The sequence below is a fragment of the Cucumis melo genome, chromosome 6 (genome assembly GCF_025177605.1).
Source record: "Cucumis melo cultivar AY chromosome 6, USDA_Cmelo_AY_1.0, whole genome shotgun sequence".
In the NCBI taxonomy this organism is placed as follows: Eukaryota; Viridiplantae; Streptophyta; class Magnoliopsida; order Cucurbitales; family Cucurbitaceae; genus Cucumis; species Cucumis melo.
Genome location: NC_066862.1, coordinates 31,959,990 through 31,970,805, shown reverse-complemented (window position 1 = coordinate 31,970,805; position 10,816 = coordinate 31,959,990). Strand labels below are relative to the sequence as shown.

The following is a 10,816-nucleotide window of genomic DNA, read 5'->3' as shown; positions in this document are numbered from 1 at the left end:
TATGACTGGTATTAAATGTCATTATTTATCATTTATGACACTTTTTAACTGTCATCAATTTTCTTACCATGACTTTAATTAATTGTCAATAATTTTATTTTTCAATTTAAATGTCATGGTTGTGTTTTTAGTCACTGTTTTCAACAACCCTTTCTTATTGAATCCTGTATTTCTTGTCACCCTGTCATTACAGACCAATACAATCACATATGGAAAAATGGTGAACGCTTTAATAGAAAGAAACACACTTTGTAATGTTGCTTTAATTGTTGGTACAAATGTGTTTTGGTACGAACAAACTATTTAAATAACTACATTTAAACAAAAAAAATTCTACCAAACCTACAAAAAAGTCTATACATCAACTAATTGGCGTAAATATATCTTCATTGCTTTAATGGATTGTGGCAAAACCTAATAAGAAAAGAAAAGGAAAAAAAAATGATTCAACAAGACAACATATTCACCCACATAAACACATCACATTCACTTCATGATGAACAACACACTTCAACAACATAGAACAGTACACACACACTTCAAGAATAATAACTTCTAAACTTAGCTAAATTCAGCCCACAAACTAAGCTAAATTACATACACACTTCAAAACACTTCATGATCAAATGTGCATACTAAAAACAACTAAAAATAACATGATCTCATAACCCACCCATCTTCTAAAGGAAGTATCTTTTTGCAATGCTTGATCAATATTATACTGTGCCTAAAAACCAAAACATGAAATGAAACAACTTATGGGTAAAAATAAAATCATTTGCCTATTCAACCATAACATGATTGAGTACATATCTTATAGAATGCCATAAGATTCCCTTTTGCCTTGTTAAGACCTTTGTCAACCTAGCAAAAACAAAAAGAAAAGATATTGGACTAAAAATTTAAGTATTAAAAAAAACATAAAGGATGTTTCGATAGTTTCAATGTTCAACTTTGACCCTCTAGAAATCCTCCATTGTTGTAGCAAGACCAAACCTAGACAAATTGACAAGTTCCATACTCTTAGAAGGATCAAATGAACAATCTTGACGTGCTTAAAGAGCATTATTATGACGCATAAGTTTATAAACTTAAAGAAATATATATAAACAAGGAACTTGCCAATATTGTCCTTTACAACCAACATGCAAAGGTTTGCAAGACTAAATCATTAAAAATATTCTTTAAATATAATATATACCAAGAGTGAAGAATATAAAGATAGATCCAATAACTAAGAGAGCGTACTTAATTACATGTTCCACGCAAGCTACTGTGTTATTGACGAATATGATCCTCCTAAAACTCCAATAACACATATAATTACAAAAGAATTTAGGATGATTGTGTTGCACCAAAATACAAAAATACTCAAAGCAAAAGAACTTATCTTCAAACAAGTGATCATATATTTTCATAAATGTGAAGCCCAATTCAAGCTAAAACTAAGCTACAAACTTGAAAAACTAGCAAGCTATAAACTTAAGAAAATCAACAAAGTTGTATTAATATCAAGAATCCTATTAATATCAAGAATCAACAACTAAATATATTAAAAAGCTTGAGAAATTGCATAATGTTCACAGGAATAGATTTCTTATATGAAGATGAGCTTCACTATATCATGTTTTCATATGTTTTATACTTCATTGTTTGAGAAATTGAAAGACATACCTCACCAGAGTGTATGACAGTCTTGTACTTCTTCACAAATGGTGAGCGTGCTTCTTCACAATCTTCTTATATAGAAGAAATATCATCAATCATTAGAGGAAGGAATATAAAGAATACATGAAGGAATGTCCCATTACCCCAAGAAGCATTCTATCCAAACCCATGAATCCAAAAACCTAATTAAATTCAACTAAAACGCTAAAACCCAATAACATAAATTTAGGGCAAAGTTATACGTTGTATTTCAATGCACACTGTATTACGACGCTCCAAAGATTTTCTAACCACTCCAAATGATATATCTTCCTAGCATACAACAAAAACTAATTACAAGAAATTGTATTGAATAGCAGAATTCGAAAAAGTATGCCAATCATAAATAGTAAAACAAAATTATGTTAACAAAACTTACAGCCTAGTAATTTCGATTGGCAATGTCCCAGCCACCTTCATACCTCTTTTAAGTAAGACAAAAGCACTCATTTCCTCAGCCCAAATCAAGTAGAAAATACATATTACAAAACTTAAAGTTTGACTAAGGAATAGATCTTCCATAATTAATTTTTCACCTTTCTCAACCCTTCCCTTGAACAACTTCTTGAAAAAGAATTTATTCAAGACCAAGCACCATAAGGCAACAAAGATTCGATCAGTCCTGTTAAATAGTCAATGATAATGCACTGAAAAAAGAACCACAAAACAAAAAGATCATTCAAACATGAGTAACATAATTAACAACATTGAATGAAGCATTACAACATCCAAAAATTGACCACATTTTTGTAGGAAGAAACACTGGATATAATTAAGTGGAACACAAAGTGAGAACACGGGTTTTGCAGCATACCTATGGCTACTTGTTATGTGAAGTTCTCATATACATTGAGACTAACAAATTAGGTATGAGAAGAAATACCGAAGTTGGATCGAGATGGCTCATACAAAAGGATGGAAAATTTCTTCCTACTCCCTGCCATAATCATTATAACATACAATAATTTAACATTGACATGAAATGCCCAAATCAAGAAGTTCCTAAAAAAGACTTCAGTCCTCGCTGATATGAGACTATGAATATTACACTCTAGAAAAAGTTTCATAGTCTCGGAGTGTGTATGTTATATCCTCATCCTCTTGGTTACCAAGAGGTCTGAAGTCTTAAAACTGAAATTATTTCTTGTTTAAACTCTCGGCTCATAACTAAAAAGAGCAATGAAAACTTCAAGCCAAAGTACAAATCATCTTTCTTCAAGTCACTCTTTTAAGGTACTGAATTGTAATATTTCTGAAATCATCAATATATTTACTTATAACATCCAAATCAATATGAACCATCTTCTGTCATCATGCACTCATTGAATTTATTTTAAGAAAAATAGCCTAAGCAATAAGATAAGGTCCACCTTACTTCTAGCTGAAATTGGTCAAAGGTTGTTTCTAATACCACAAAAAAGTTGGGCTATGTTTCATCAACTATCTACATGAACTATATCATTCATATACATATCTCATTCTTATGCCACTAATTCATCATTCCACATTTGTTCTGCACTTCAAATATATTAATTTTACAGTCATTAAGCTTGCAAGTAGCAACCATGGGAATGCCTAATCCCAAATGCACAACTACTGGCAGAAGATTAGTAGCAAATTAAAGATTATACAGACTAAAGAGGCTACATTTTAGATCATAAGAAGTACTCGACAAAGTTTTCCTTGTGTTTATGTGTTTCTTGATGAGTCAATCAGATATGAAATGTAAGAAAAATTCTAATTTTAGTTCATGTAATGTTGATAAACTGGAGAAAAACATGTGGAGGGGAGGAGATTTCGTACTTGACATGAATTGAAAGGGAAAATGTGAAACAAGGCAAGCCCGTCAGAGGGGTTTGCTCATCCAACTCATTCCTGGTAAGATAAAGAAAAATAATGAATCTTTTACTAAACACGGAGGAGGGATGTGGCGGCGTACGGCTGGGATTTGCATGCGACGGAGAAGGCTGGTCGAATAGCAACGACTTCAATGTTGCGGACGGACGATTGGGCTTCAAGGATGGGGAGACGCAATGAAGGTTGGACGACGGCTGGCAGAAATGTGACGGCTTGTGAGGGCGATCGGTGTCGACTATAAAGATCTAAGATGGGTGGCGCATGATTAGAGAAGAAGGATGGAAGAGATGGGGTTGTACAGCGGGAGTTTGTGAGGAAGAAGAAGAAGGTGGAGGGCTGCTGCACTACGAAGAAGAAGAAGACCCCCTTTATTTTTTTTTATTTTTAGGTTTTTAAAAAGTGAAATAATAATATTAATATTAATAATAATAATAATAATAATAATAATAATAATAATAATAATAATAATAACAATAACAACGAACCTGCGCAGACGGAGCAGAACGTGCGGAGGTGGCTTGCGAGCGACCATGAACAGAACGTGCAACAAGCGACGATGAACACGAGCAACGACGAAACGACACGCAGACAAAAGAGGCAGCAGCGACTTGCGAGCGACGATGAACAACACGCAGACGGAAGAGACGATGTCGAACAAGTTAGGGCTTTTCATATTACCATGCGACAGACGGAAGATTGGGGGAGAAGGAGAAATTTGGGGGAAAAAAGTTAATTAAAAGTTAGGACTGTTTTATTAATAAGAAAGGAGATAAGAAAATATATAATTAATAAATTATTTTATTATTTATATTCAATGGCAGTTAAAATTTATCATAGATTTATGACAGTTAAAAACTGTAATAAATTCTTTAAATTCGAAAAATTCTGCCTTTTCCCGCCAAAAACGCGCATTTTGACATTTTATGACAGTTTTTTCTTCCCTCCTTTTAATTTTGGATGAAATGAACTGTCATAGTAGATACATTTTCTTGTAGTGAATGGATGATGAAATATATATGCACACACAATATTTAAAGCAGTTAAAATATGTACAAAACTTTCTTTGAGAGAAAAAAGATGTGTACACAAAAGTGATAAGCACTCACACTAGTGGTTGATTTATTCAAAGCCAAATTTGTTTCTAGAATCATTCATAGGTTTTCCGATCAAGGGTTTAGTAAGAAGGGTGAATAACTCTTAGACTGAACACTTAAGATCCATGATAGCCATTGTCATACCCCCCCCCCCCCCTTTAGTTTTTGTACCATAATTAAACTCTAGGATGTGACATACCAACAATAGATTTCAATAATGCTATAAAACCCGTTGTCAAACTCTAACACCATTTTGGCAAGCACAAATTATTAGAAAAAAATCATTTTAAAATTCTATAAAAATTTCGATAGAGTTTTTCATAAAAATTTGAATAACTAATAGCACCAAAAATGTGTTGTCCAAGCTGCTCAATTTGATAATATATTGCATTCATGTTTAGCTATTTTGTAGTGTATGAACAAATCAATGATAGAATCATTTGTTGATGTAAAATGGAACTTAATTGGATGAAAATGAAGTCAATGTCCATCAACAAGAGCCAAAGAAGTACAATTATGGCCTTAAAAGGCCTCTGCCTTAGCTTGTAACGCCTTACGTCATTGTGTGCGGTATTGTAATTAGGCAGTAGTCTTCCTAATTCACGTAAATTGCACAACTCCACGACCTTGCCTTAGAGTGTCATAGCGCTTCGAAGACAGATTGCATGTGAATTTTGTTGAGTGAGGTGACAATGTTCCAAGCAAAAGGTAATTCTTGATCGTCCCTAACAAGATAGAATAAACACACGATCACATACAACAAATATGCTCACCCAAATTTTGTAATTTGTTGCTTCGAGTTTTTCTCTTGTTGCCCCATGTACCTTCCTCTCTTTTGATTAATATATCTTTTGGTTTTGTCATATGATGAGAGATGTAACGACCCAATTCTTTATACTAAGCTGAGGTCATTACTAAAAAAACAATAACAAATAGACACTTTCTTGAAAAGAGGGAAGACTAAATTTTTCATTAAAAATGGAATACCGAAACACTGATACATAGATGCGGAAGCAAAATTGAGTCTCCATATGGCATGTCACGGATCCTTCACTGTCGCTCGCCAGCTTTCCTCTACCTTTACCTTTACCTGAAATATTAAACATAAAAAGAGTGAGTATAAACATATACTCAGTAAGGGACCCACTACTAGTCTTGCTAGGTGTCTATTAACTTTCCATTAGAGTCCTGTAAAGAATAACCCTAAACTGGCACGTTCCCAACACGTACAATCTGTGATCCCGTAGGAACATATCTGGTCTTTAGTGTACCCGAAGGAAACACTAAGACAATCGAGCTTTGAGTGACCTCATCGAATCACTCGTAATCATGTCTATGTTAATGTCAATGTCAATGTCATAATGACTGGTAATCTCGTTGGACTACACAGTCATAAAAGGTGGTGATCCCGAGGGACACCCATGTGAGTACGACTCTAATAGATGAAGCTAACAGTGCACTCTATCCATAGCATGTAACGTGTCATAACATTATCATAAACATGGCATAACATAACAATCATAGCATACTTATCCAAATATCTTAATCATAAACATAAAGCAGTCGTCCTCAACAGCATACTACTAGTCATTATCATCAATCATCACTATAATGAAGTCATTATCAATAGTTATGCATTTTAGCTATCATCAATGCATAATCATAATAACATACGGTCTCTTAAATTCAGTTTGAAAGTCTAGTAGGAGAATCTCTTACCTGGAGATTTCAGTCAAACAAAGTACTTCAACTAACTTGATCCTAATCATAAAAGGAAAAACTCAGTATATTAATTAATAAAATTAGCAATTGGCTAACATCCAAAAATTCTCCCAAATTAATTAACTTTCTAAATATTGGGGTTGAAACCAATTCAACTTTGATTGGGAAAAATCCAAGATTAACCAATTGAACCTTTAAAGAAACCTCAAATAGATCCAAAATTAAATTAATAAAATATTAATTTAATTTTCATTTGCTTACCAAGGTTATTCAGATGGAGGTTGAAAAATACTCTTATCTGAAAATTCATGCCAAAGAGACCAATCTTAACTAATACTGGTGAGGCGGTAGCAATAAAGGGTTATCTTAGAGAAGAAGACAAAGAACCTTTTTCTTTTTCTTTTTCTTTTCAACTTAAGTATTTTAATGCTATTATAAACTCAAATAATAACAATAATTATTATTATTATTTCTTTTTTCTTTTATGATATATATATAATACCAAAAATATACATATATCTTTATTTCCATTATCTTTTCTCAATAAATACCTTAAATGCAAAAATCTTAGGCATTTATAACCATTAATAATAATAATAATAATAATAATAATAATAATACTTCTTTATTACTATTATTTTTCTCTCACCAAAATCTATAATAAACATATATATTTATTTAAATCATTATTCTCTTTTCTAAATAAATATATATATTTTCTCGTCCAATCAAATCAATCATCTCTCTCCTCATAGATTATCTTCTTTTTCAAACAAATATAATTACATTCTATCATATAATTAACTTCACTTTTCCAAATTATTAATTAAATATATATATATATATATCTATATATATACTTAATTAAATCCAATTCCACCAAAACCAACTTTTCCCTCCAAAATCTCAAATTAACTTAAGTCCTTAATTCTTTTTAATCAATCAAATTTTTTCCAATAAATCACTTATAACTTCCAACATGAATTATCTTAACCCAACCATAACAACTCCACTCCATAATCAATATTTAACCTTCTGTAGAATAATTAATTATATTCCACAATAATTAATTATTATTTATCTTTCTCCAAAATAATTAATTATCTTCTACAATAATTAATTATTATTTATTTTCTCCAAAATAATTAATTATTTTCCACAGTAATTAATTATTATATATCTTTCTCCAAAGTAATTATCTTTTCTTTAAATAATTATATTTCAACAAATATAATTATCTTTTCCTTTCACATAATAATTATATATATATATTCACATATACATATAATTATTAAATCTCCAACAAACTTTCCACCCACAATTTAATTAAATAACATCCATTATTTAATTAAATAACATCTATAATTATTTAATTTAATTCAACTTCAACAACACTAAAAATCCACAACTTTACTTAATCCTCGTAACATACCATTTAATCAAAATCTCAACAAACACCACATGCTAAAACCTCTAATTAATTAAATATTCATCCAAAAAATATTTAATTAATTTCAATTCCTACAAAAATCAAATAACTATCATTAAATAAATTCAAAATAACGTCTAATAAATTAAATCTAATTAAATAAAATTAAGATAATTAACTCCAAAATTATCTTAATTTTTGAGCATTACAAGAGATTCACTAAATATAAATGTGTGAACTTAATTGAAATTTTAATTTATTTGTTGTACTCAAAATTTCTGTTTATTATTAATAAAAAAGACTTATTCTCCAACATGGTACACATATACACTAAGAATAACCTATTTATACCTAATAAAATATAATTTTAATACTTAGGTGCCTAGTATATTAATAACACAATTCAAATAGGAAATAAATCTAGTTCAAATAATATATAATCTGCATACTACATCTCTAGATTTCCTAGGATCTAAAAATAGAAATATTATTAAAAAAAAATGTAATAAAGCATATCTCCTTCCACGATTTTGATAACTAATAATACCCTTTTAACTCTTTTTAACAAATATCTCATCATCTATGAATGTTGTTGAGATAGTCCAATTACTTTAGACATATAAGTTAAAAGATGGAAACCTCAAATATATCCAAACATATTGTGTTGAATTAAAAGAATGTGTCTTCGTCAAAGTGATGATGATAGCCCAATGGAAATTTAGATATATTAACGACCAAAGAAATTTGTTATTTCTAATACTCCTCTTTTTCACTACCTATTATACTAAAATAATAATATTGTGTGGAACCAATGATATATAGTTTAATGGATATAAAGTATAAAAAGACAAACTACCATTCCAACAATCAATAGTTCGACCTCTACTCTCGTAATTATGTTAAAAGAAACACACACAAAAAAAAAAAAAAAAAAAGTTGATGAAATATTTCATTAGAGAAAGTTAAAGTTGATACATTAGCGAAAACGACAATCTCTTTTAAAAAATTAATAATAATTAAATAAAAAAATTTCATAAATATAACAAATCGTTAAAACATTTTAACAAAATCAAAAAGTGATATTGTTTTTAAATATTCTACGTTTGTCCTTTCTTCTCTTCTTCCTCTAGGAGTTTTTTTTCTTTCCATGGTCTTTCTTCCCTTCTTCTTCTTTTTTTTTTTTTAATTTTTATTTTGTTCAAGATTGTATATCAAATATAAAATATCTATTTTTTTTTCAAACTGTTATTTGGTTGTTCAAGATTGCGTACTAAATATAGAAGATCTTGAAAAAATCTTTATTTATATTTGGATAGACAAATCTAAATGTGTACAAAAAAAAATAAACGTATAGTTAAATCTAAATAATAGTGTACCAAAAGATCAATTTTGAGAAACAAGTCGTTTAGCCAAATCTAAACGACCGTCTAGCCAAATCTAAATGATTGTGCAGCCAAATCTAAACTATCAAATTTAAATGATCATATATCAAATTAAAACAATCATGTACAAAAAATGTTGAAAAAAAATCGTTTAGATTTGGAGACAAATGTAAAAGATCAAATCTAAATGATCGTACCAAACAATAGTCAAATCTAAACGATTGTGTACCAAATATATTGCGTGTTCTTGACAGCGTGGTTGACGGAGTATTTTTGGTATTTTCCATTGTGGGCCCATGAACTTTTTCCGTTCTCAAAATTGTTTTATACGGTCTAAATATTTTGTTTATTTGTTATATTTTTTAAAAGATTCTTTAAATAAACTCTTTAGTAATACTCATAAATGTTATAAAAAGAAAAAAGAAATTTTCTTAAATATAACAAACTACTAAAATATTTACGATGCGTATAACAAAAACCATAAAGTTAGCCATTTTTTAAATATTCCAAGTTTGTCATTCTATCTTTTTCTCCGATTTTTTTATCGTGTTCCTCTTCACTCTTCTTTTTTACGTTGTTTTTCTCTCTTTCTTTTAGTTGCGTGCATGTTTCTTCTTTTTTTTTCTTTTTCATTTTTTTTCATTCATTGACATCATATCATCTTTCTTCTTTTCTTTGCTAAATTGTTTAAAATAGGTAACCAAATCTAAAAGATGGTGTTTAAAAAATCTTGAAAAAAATCGTTTAACCATTTAAATTAGGATAACCAAAACTAAAAGATTGTGTATAAAGAATATAAAAAAAATCGTTTAGATTTAGCCAAATCTAAACGATCGTGTACCAAATTTTGAAAAAAAATCGTTTAGATTTGAGGTAGCCAAATCTAAACGATCGTATACCAAATTTTGAAAAAAAAAAATCGTTTAGATTTGGAACTTCAAATCTGAACAATCATGTACCCAAATCTAAACGATCGTGTAACCAAATTAAACGATAGAATTGAAAAAAAAATCTAAACGATCGTGTACCAAACAATATATATTACGTGCATTGTTGACAGGCCATTTTTGATATTTTAGATCTCTGGACTTATTCTATTTTCGAAATTGTTCTATATAGTATAAATACTTTGCTGCTTTTTTATATTTTTTAAAGGATCCCGAAAAGAATTGAGTTACTCCAAAGGATTTTATCAACCATTCAATATGCAATGGAGTTTAGGGTTTAATTCTAATATTCTTTTTCAACAAAAAGATCTCATATAGATAAAGAAATTTGAGGAAGGTAAGACTAATTTTTCCCTTTAATAGTTCGTTCTCATTAATCTCTCGATTCAATAGTTTTATTCACTAATAAAATCATAATTATAGAGATTTTCTGACAAAATAAATTGACCTACAAAAGAATAAAAAACTCATATTTGAGATTTATTCCATTTTTGATTCTTAAGATTATGTTATAAAAATGAAAAATAAATAGAACAAAAATCATCAAATTTTTTAGAGAAAAAAAAAAGTGAAAAAATGGGTTTGAATTGTTTAGCAATTAGATGTGTAATGTCCAATATGATATTATTACTTTGCATTTTTAAATATTGCAATGCTCAATCTAAAGTGTTCAATATT

General features: G+C 29.4%; 1 long non-coding RNA gene across 5 annotated transcripts; it reads right to left on the bottom strand.

Moving 5' to 3' along the window:
* Positions 1–214: 214 nt before the first annotated feature.
* Positions 215–3,938, bottom strand: LOC127149900 (uncharacterized). 5 transcript variants are annotated; one of them, XR_007821762.1, is made up of 4 exons: positions 3,511–3,938; positions 2,522–2,644; positions 1,675–2,354; positions 215–864 (listed from the first exon to the last, which is right to left on the bottom strand). It is a non-coding gene; the product is annotated as an uncharacterized LOC127149900 (long non-coding RNA). The 5 variants fall into 5 exon arrangements; XR_007821763.1 differs by adding an exon at positions 1,249–1,299 and having other exon boundaries at positions 424–864; positions 1,675–2,644; XR_007821760.1 differs by having other exon boundaries at positions 1,675–2,644.
* Positions 3,939–10,816: the final 6,878 nt, after the last annotated feature.